We start from the raw sequence: 8,180 nt of genomic DNA on the forward strand, positions 1-8,180 counted from the left end.
TGCCAAAACAATAATTTCAAATATTATTAAAATAAAGACTGTTTATACATAGAGTTTCATTGTGAACACTCGGCCAACACTTGGCTCGACGTGCACCTACTCTAACACTCACTTACCTGCCGTTGAAGCTCCTTAGTCTCCTCCGGATTGCTCCTATATGCTGGACGGTATGGCAATGCACTCCCGGGTACAAAATCAATTTGGTGCTCAATACCCCTCAATGGTGGTAGCCTTTGAGGTAGTTCCTCCGGAAATATATCATCAAATTCCTGCAAAAGTGAAACAACGATGCTCGGAAGGGTCCCGGCTATATCACTTGTGTTAAAGAGGATCTCTTTATAAAGAATCAACACAAATGGTTCATGTGTGTGCATCAATTGCTTCAATTCACTTTTTTGGGCCATATATGATTTCTTTTTGGCCTCTTTCCTCTCATTTTTCTTTTGTATGGCCGTCTCACTCTTTTGATCACTCTTTTTTTCAGCCATTTCATTTTTATTCTCAAAGGCCATCTCACTTTTTAGTTCACTCTTTTTTTCGGCCTCATCTCTCTTATTTTTTTTCAAATGGTCCTCCAACACTTGCTTTGGGGACAAAGGAAGTAATACAATGGTTTCCTTCTTCAATACAAAGGAGTACCTATTCTTGAACCCATCATTTGTCACCCGCCTATCATATTGCCAAGGCCTACCAAACAAGATATGACATGCATGCATGGGTACCACATCACACAAGATCTCATCCACATACTTCCCAATAGCAAAAGGCACTAGCACTTGTTTTGTAACCTTCACCTCCGTACAATCATTCAACCATTGAAACCTATATGGTTGATGGTGCTTTAATGTTGGTAAACCCAATTTCTCCACCATCTCAACACTAGCCACATTAGTACAACTCCCCCCATCTATGATTAGATTGCAAACTTTTTGATTTACAAAACACCTAGTATGGAACAAGTTCTCTCTTTGGTTAGTCTTCTCCTCCTTGACTTGGACGCTCATGATTCGCCTAGTCACTAGTGCTTCACCTACAACCGCCTCATAACCCTCGTCAGGATCCTCTAATGCAGGCATCTCATCATCATCATCATCACCCTCACTATGAGATTCATACTCACCATAGTCATTTAAAATCATTACCCTTTTATTAGGACATTCACTAGAGATATGACCTAACCCTTGACATCTAAAACATTTAACATCTCTAGATCGATTAGAAGGAGTTTCAGATTTACCTTGCACTCCTTGTTTAGGCGCCTCTTGTTTGGTCTCAACCTTGGGCTTGGTCACCACCTTATTTTCCTCACGCTTCACCACATTTGATCGCCATGAAGATGATGAACCCCCGGTTTGATTGGTGAGGCCAACTCCTCGCCTCTTGAGTTGTTGCTCCACTTTTATGGCCATTTGCACCATCTTGTCTAGAACCAAGTAGTGCCGAAGCTCCACTTGATCTTGGATTTCCCTGTTCAAACCACAAAGAAAACGTGCCATGGTCGCCTCACTATCCTCCTCTATATTGGCTCTAATCATGACTACTTCTATCTCCTTATAGTAGTCCTCAACACTCTTTGCCCCTTGCCTCAAAGTTTGTAGCCTCTTAAACATCTCCCTATAGTAGTGGTTGGGCACAAACCTCTTCCTCATGACCCTCTTCATCTCATCCCAAGTTTCGATGGGTCTCTCATTATACCTCCTCCTAGAGGTCACTAATTGATCCCACCAAATGAGAGCATAGTCTAGAAATTCCACCACCGCCAACCTAACCTTCTTTTGTTCGGAGTAGTGGTGACATTCAAACACAAACTCTACCCTCTTTTCCCATTCTAAGTATGCCTCCGGGTCAGATTTCCCATGGAACGAAGGAATCTTCATCTTAATACTACCCATATTACCATCCTCCCTATTCCCGTCATTGTATCTACCCCGTGTGACTTCTCTTCTACCTCTACCAAATCCTCTGCCTCTTCCATTCCTACCCCAATTTTCATTTTGGCTCTCCTCATGTCCTCCCAAATCATAATCTTCCTCCTCTTCTCCTCTACCCATATTTTTAGGCTTAGATTTATCTGCACTAGAACTAACTTCAAGCCTACTCATCCTCTCGTTAAATGGCTTTAACTCGACCCTCATCATCCTACTAAAATGCCCAAACAACGCCTCCATTTGAACCTTAGACAACCCCGGGTTCGAACTATCTCCTACCTCCTTCTCCATTTAATTTCAGATTTGTACCTGCAAGAAAACGTTAGTAGAAAACAAAATATTTCTCACCCAAGTCCTCACGGTCACTCCAAAGAAAAGTCGCTCGTCACTCCTCTCTATTTTTTTTTTCTCACTACAAATACTCACCGTCACTCCAAAGAAATAACACTCGCACTCCAATGTTTTCACTCGAATTTGATAGTGCTCTCGAAAGTATTCTCAAGCTTTGTATTTGTATATCAAACAATCATGTTCAACTTGTGAACAAATGTGATCGACTCACTTGGACTGCGGAGACAAGCAATTTGAAGGTAAATTTTTTTTTTGGAGTGTGTGAGGGACTTGTATATGACTCACAAAAAGGAATAGAACAAAATACGAAAAGGAAATAATGGTGAATTTTCGGATTTTTGGTACTCTTTTTTTTTTTGAGTACTTACTCGAAAATCCTAACAAAAAAATCACCAAAAATTTCAAAAACTGACGAAGAACGATATACTAAAAATATAGATCTGAAAAAAGGAACTAAAGGATAACAGATCTGATAATAGACGAGATAATAACGTGATAAATTTACTTGAATTCAATGAACCTAAGCTCTGATACCAAATGATATGAATCCTCGTACGATGAAAAGCAAACGCGATTAAATATGAATCACGTCCTCAATTCTATAACGAACAAGGATCGTTGTTACGATGTCCCAATCTTTTGATTCAAGTAATTACGTGATATTCACCCCTAAACGACGCGGTTTAGTAATAAACAATCACAAAAGAAACAATCGAAACTTAATCGAACCTTCAAAGAACTCGTCTTTGACAATCCGCGCAAGACACGATCGACAAACGCCACAAAGTTAAAACTTTGATAAGTTTGATTTTTGAAAACAAAGCTAAAGCATTGAAAAGTTGAGAGAAAACTCAAAAACTTTGATAAACTCAATAATAATCTGAATAATGTTAAAAATTTTCGTCCATAATATTGTGTACAAATCTAAAAGATACTCAAAATCAAGTTACCAAGATAATTTGGATTCTTAACAAGGAAACTAGATTTTTTTCTCGCAGCTATTCGCGCTCGGGCGGTAGAAAACGACCGCTCGAGCGCCGAGTGTTCTGGAAATCACCTCTTGGGCAGTACGTTTTGCGCTCGGGCGGTAGTATTTTACCGCTCGGGCGCGGGTCATTCTGGATGTTTTCTTCATTCATCACTTGAATGGTGTTCTTATGACTCCCAAACTTACTCCCATGCATCTCGAACCCTTCTGCACTCTGCACCTTGCTTGTAAGTCCTTCTTTATTGCTCATAAGCCCTTGTAGTGCCTCTTTGAATTTCTTTAGCCGTCCTCTCGTGATTGGTCCAATCCGGCAACTCTAAAGGATCCCACGCTTTCCTTGGAGCTTGACCACCCGTGTTCGTATCACCTGTAATCCACGCAGGTGTGTCTGCACCCCCCTGAGTGGACGAGAAAGAAAGGATTTCTCGGAGCAACTAGACCCATGAGTAAACTTTCCCGTATGAGCATTCGGTACATGTGTATCAGTCCGTGGAAGAGTGAAAGGGTCACCACTACTGAGGATCCCCCCCCTAATCTTAGATAGGTCGTCTGAGTGTTCGCCACGATTCATTGCTGTGCTTACACACTAGGCTACCCTTTTCCGAAAGCTCCGCGGGACCACCTACCACTAGTCTTCGGCCGGAGGGGATTATTGCACAAAAACACCGGGACGCAGGCTCCCGAAAATGGAAGCCCAACGAATGTCAGATGCAAAGCCCCGCACCTCATTAAGATCATATTGGCGTACTCTCCCAAAAAAAAAAAGAGCACACCCCATTGAAGACGAGAGTGAGGTACAACAAGGCCATTTCTGTCCACTGCCCTTCTCACGGAGCCGTACGTGGACGTTACTGCTCATACAGCTCCCAGCCAGCAAGCAGTTATCCTTCCTTTACAAGGAATGGAAGTGTGGATGAATCGACATCAAGAATTCTTTTTTTTTTTTTCTTTTGTAAAACAAAGGGCAATGAAGGAAACAAAGTTGTCACTCGATCCAAAGGATATAAGACATAACAAAATCTTAGCTTCGCTGACTTTCTGAGGTATAACCTTCGCCACGACATTAGTGGCTTAGCTCTTCGCGCTTCCCACAGGATAGAGAGAGTAAGAGGGGAGGGGACGGAAGATTGGTCCGCTCCAAAAAGCTGAGTTTTTCGGTTAGCTCCCCCTATTTCGTCGGCCTTCTTACCAGTCTGCCTCCTTTCTCTTGATGGAATATATCAATACCCGAGCTCCAGCTTTGCTAGCGTTCTTCACCGGCAAGCGCCGGATGTATCACTCATCCCGCTCCTACGGTAAGGAGTCTTCTGTGTGTTATAATCTTTACGGGAATCAATCACATCTGTTGATTGAGAATTGTTCTGGAATTCATTGATAATTACTTTGCCAGGTTCTAGTGGGCTACTCTTCTTTTTTTGTCGATCGAGCCGCTCTCCCTCATTCCACTCGTCCAGCCCTCTTCACAAACTTGTACAATCGATGCCACAAAGATAGCCAACTCTATTATCAAAGAAATAAGGAAACGAGTGACAATTTGGCACCAGATATCCTGAGGTGTGGAAAGAGCAGCTGTGCGAAGCGGAAAAACCATCAAAAAACGACGATTGTTCGTGGAAGTTTCTACAGAAAGACCCCTTGGTTCTAGCAAACGGATCACAATTACAGGTACCTGGGAGCATACCGATGGAACGAACGAAATACGAACAGTTAACATAATATGGTCATAGATCTTAGGCTGTAACTTGATCATGAGCGAATTTGTTGATGTTTCACCCATGAAGTATGGAAAGTGCCAAACATTGGGAACTACCCGGGGAAGAGTTAGGAACAGGAACAAGGAGAAGCGAGAACCACTTAAATGGAGGAATCGATTGTATTTCCTCCTTTGTTCACTATAGCAACTGGGGATCAAAAAGCACAAAATTTGATGACTTATGAAGGGAAAAACGAAGTAAGAGCATGCTATTGAAGACGTTGTAACATATGTCGAGAAGGCCTCCGTTGATTGTGTACGAACAAAATACGAGTCAAAAGGCAGGGTAAGAAAGGGTTTAGCTAATGGAGATATTAACTCCTCCGGGAACCAGTAAAGCGTAAACCATGTCAAACCAAGACCAATCAATATCCGAACGGAACGGATTCTAACTTCTCCTAGAAGAGTTTCCGGTGCGAAATGAAATTCATAGGATATTTATGAGAAATTCAAAGGAAAAATAGAACTACGACAGGCCATCATATTAGTAAATAAACGTATTCCTGAGCTTAATGCGCAAAAACAGCCTCTTTTAACAGGACCAGGGAAGCAGCCTCTTGGCTTGGTAGATAGGGAACTTTCTCTTCTTAGCGCCGGATCCAATTTTTTTTCTTCCCGGAATACTAAGACAATCGCCCTTCCTTGCTTGAAAAAGTAAAAGGCGGAAGAGGGACTTTTTCCAATATTCTAGGCACCTAACAGCCGGCAGGGGATGAAATAAGAGTAGATTTCGGGCATCTGGCATTTGTCTTGAGAACAGCTCCTTCTTTGATTATAATCATACAGGCAAAGTGCTAACCATGCTAACATGTTCATGTACAGTTCCTTCTTTCAAAATGGGCATAGTAGGATCAATCAGGTTAATCCCTGTATTCGTTGTTCTCAGTTCAATTGCTGGTACATGTATGTGGGCTTTCTGCTTCTGCTTCTCCTGTCAATCTTCCAATGTCTTGCCATTTTCTCTTATATAGATAGGCTAACGCGCCTTGTCCTCTTCTATTCCTCCTCGTCCATTAAAGGCAGTTGCTTGCCTTGTAGATGTGTCAAACAGGGGATTCGAGAACATAAGTCCACAGCACAGCGTTTACGCCAACTCCCAATTCTTTCTCTTCTTTCTTTATGAGAGAGAGCGCTTTCATGTCCTTCAATGCCTTGAGTCCTTACTCGAGCTCGAGTTAAAGGCCATTCGGGTTTAAAAAGTGCAAACGCTTGGAATCAATATCCTCGTTGATGCATCCCTGGCTATGAAGTCAATTTACCAGATGCCAAAGATGACCTAGCAGCGCCCACAGGTGCCTGGGCCGGTCCACGGCTGATTAAGAGCTTCTCGCGAAGAAAAGACTGATGAGCTTTCGTTCAGTTATGCGATTTAGCGACAACAATCTTTTGTTCGAATTGGGGGACGTATGGTCCGGTCCCTCTTAGCTATCACTAAATGAGGCGACCAAAGAGGTGAAAACGCATTACTTGAAGTAGATTCTGCCCGAAAACGGGAAGATTTAGTCGTGCTCAGATTCACATCTTTTTTTTATCATAATGCCCGGAATAGACATCTAGTTTTGGGACGGAGACACGCGTCCTTAACACGTCCATTTCGTTGAGACTATTTCACTCCTACTTCCTTCCGATCCACTAGTGGAATGGTACCCGGAAACACTAGCAATCAAGTACGGAATTGAGAAAGGATAGTCATCGGTTACACCTTTTTAAAAAAAAAAGAAGGGATTTACAGGAAGAACCATGTTCTCTCATTGAATCATCAGGTTTGAGACTTCTCATTAATCAAAGACCCCTTGGATTTCTGGTTGACGTGTGCCCTCTCATCCTAAGTATGATGCCACTACATCCACTATAAAAGGCTAATCGTCGGATTTGCTCTTGCTTTTTTGATTCTTTCAATACATTGTATTTTGCTAAATACACGCGATTTAGACAATCGAATTCCATTCGTGGTTATGAATAGAACGACCGCACTCCACGAATAAACAGTTCGGAGGAAATAGCTTAAAAAAGCTAAAGAGTAACTGCTTCTTTTACTTACCACACATTCTTTCTAGAAGAAAGTCTCACTCATAATTATGAGCGGAATCTTAGGGGGATACATCCCAATAACTAAAAAAAAGAGGATAAGCGGATACCGTTAAAGGACGACTGGAAAAGGGGCTTCACTCAAAAACTTTCTTCAAAGCCCTTGGCAGTTCTTGCATATGAGTTAGGGACCAAGGTCTATACACTGGCGCCTTCTATTTGCAATAGTCGTCCGTACTATATGGGCTTTACGAAATAAGGCGGAACATGAGCCCAGTTGGACCAGGCCGTCAAAGCCAACTTTGGAAATCATGAGAAGGGCGAACGGAGCCCATAGCACCAATCAGAAGCAAATATCTAACCACAGCAAAAAAAAGTCCTGGTCCATTGGACTCCCCAACATGATGATTGGGTAAAAATCCATCTTGATGGATCTGTTAGTGGCAACACTAGTCTAGCTGGAGCCGGTTTTTAATGAATTGAATTAACATACGGAAATCCAATATCAATAATAGACTCAGCTTCACTTTCTAAAAAATAGAAATGACTCTTTCAAGCAATAGCTAAGTGGAAATATATCCTTTTTATATTCTAGTTACATTGCTCCAGCACGGGTTCCCTAGCAGGGGGTAAGCAAGTCTATCTGGGTGTTCCTTCCGGGGAAGAGCTTGAAGAGGGGTCATTTCCTAGTCTTATCTATTTGTTCAGGTTGAGAAAGAACTGGTTCTAAAATGACTATGGTGATAAGAGAAACTGAATACCGGTATGCTCTGGAGCCCGTTACCACTACCCCAAAGGTACACTAGAGAAATGTTGCAATAACGGCACAGAGAGGTTGTTTTCAAGACAAGACTTGGAGTTATGGTTAACTTGCTTGGTGGGCGTTGTACGAGCGCCCTGCGATAGCTTGTCTGTAGGGTGGTGACTACCTACATTCGGGAAATACCTGTGAAGCAAGCATTTTTCCCATACCAGAGGGGTTCAGATAAGACGGCTATGTTATTGAGGGTAACCCGTGAAACGGTGTTAAATTAGGCCTGCATGCCGCTAGTATGGTCACCAACCCTCAGGGGATTCTCAACCGATCTTCCCCCAAGCTGTAAAGCGATGCTGGCTCCATACCCATGATTTA

At 42.4% G+C, this 8,180-nt stretch overlaps 1 pseudogene; it reads left to right on the forward strand.

Moving 5' to 3' along the window:
* Positions 1–826: 826 nt before the first annotated feature.
* LOC140983867 (uncharacterized) lies at positions 827–4,309 on the forward strand (annotated as a pseudogene).
* The last annotated feature ends 3,871 nt before the right edge of the window (positions 4,310–8,180 follow it).

This window comes from Primulina huaijiensis, chromosome 9 (genome assembly GCF_012295235.1).
Source record: "Primulina huaijiensis isolate GDHJ02 chromosome 9, ASM1229523v2, whole genome shotgun sequence".
NCBI lineage: Eukaryota > Viridiplantae > Streptophyta > Magnoliopsida > Lamiales > Gesneriaceae > Primulina > Primulina huaijiensis.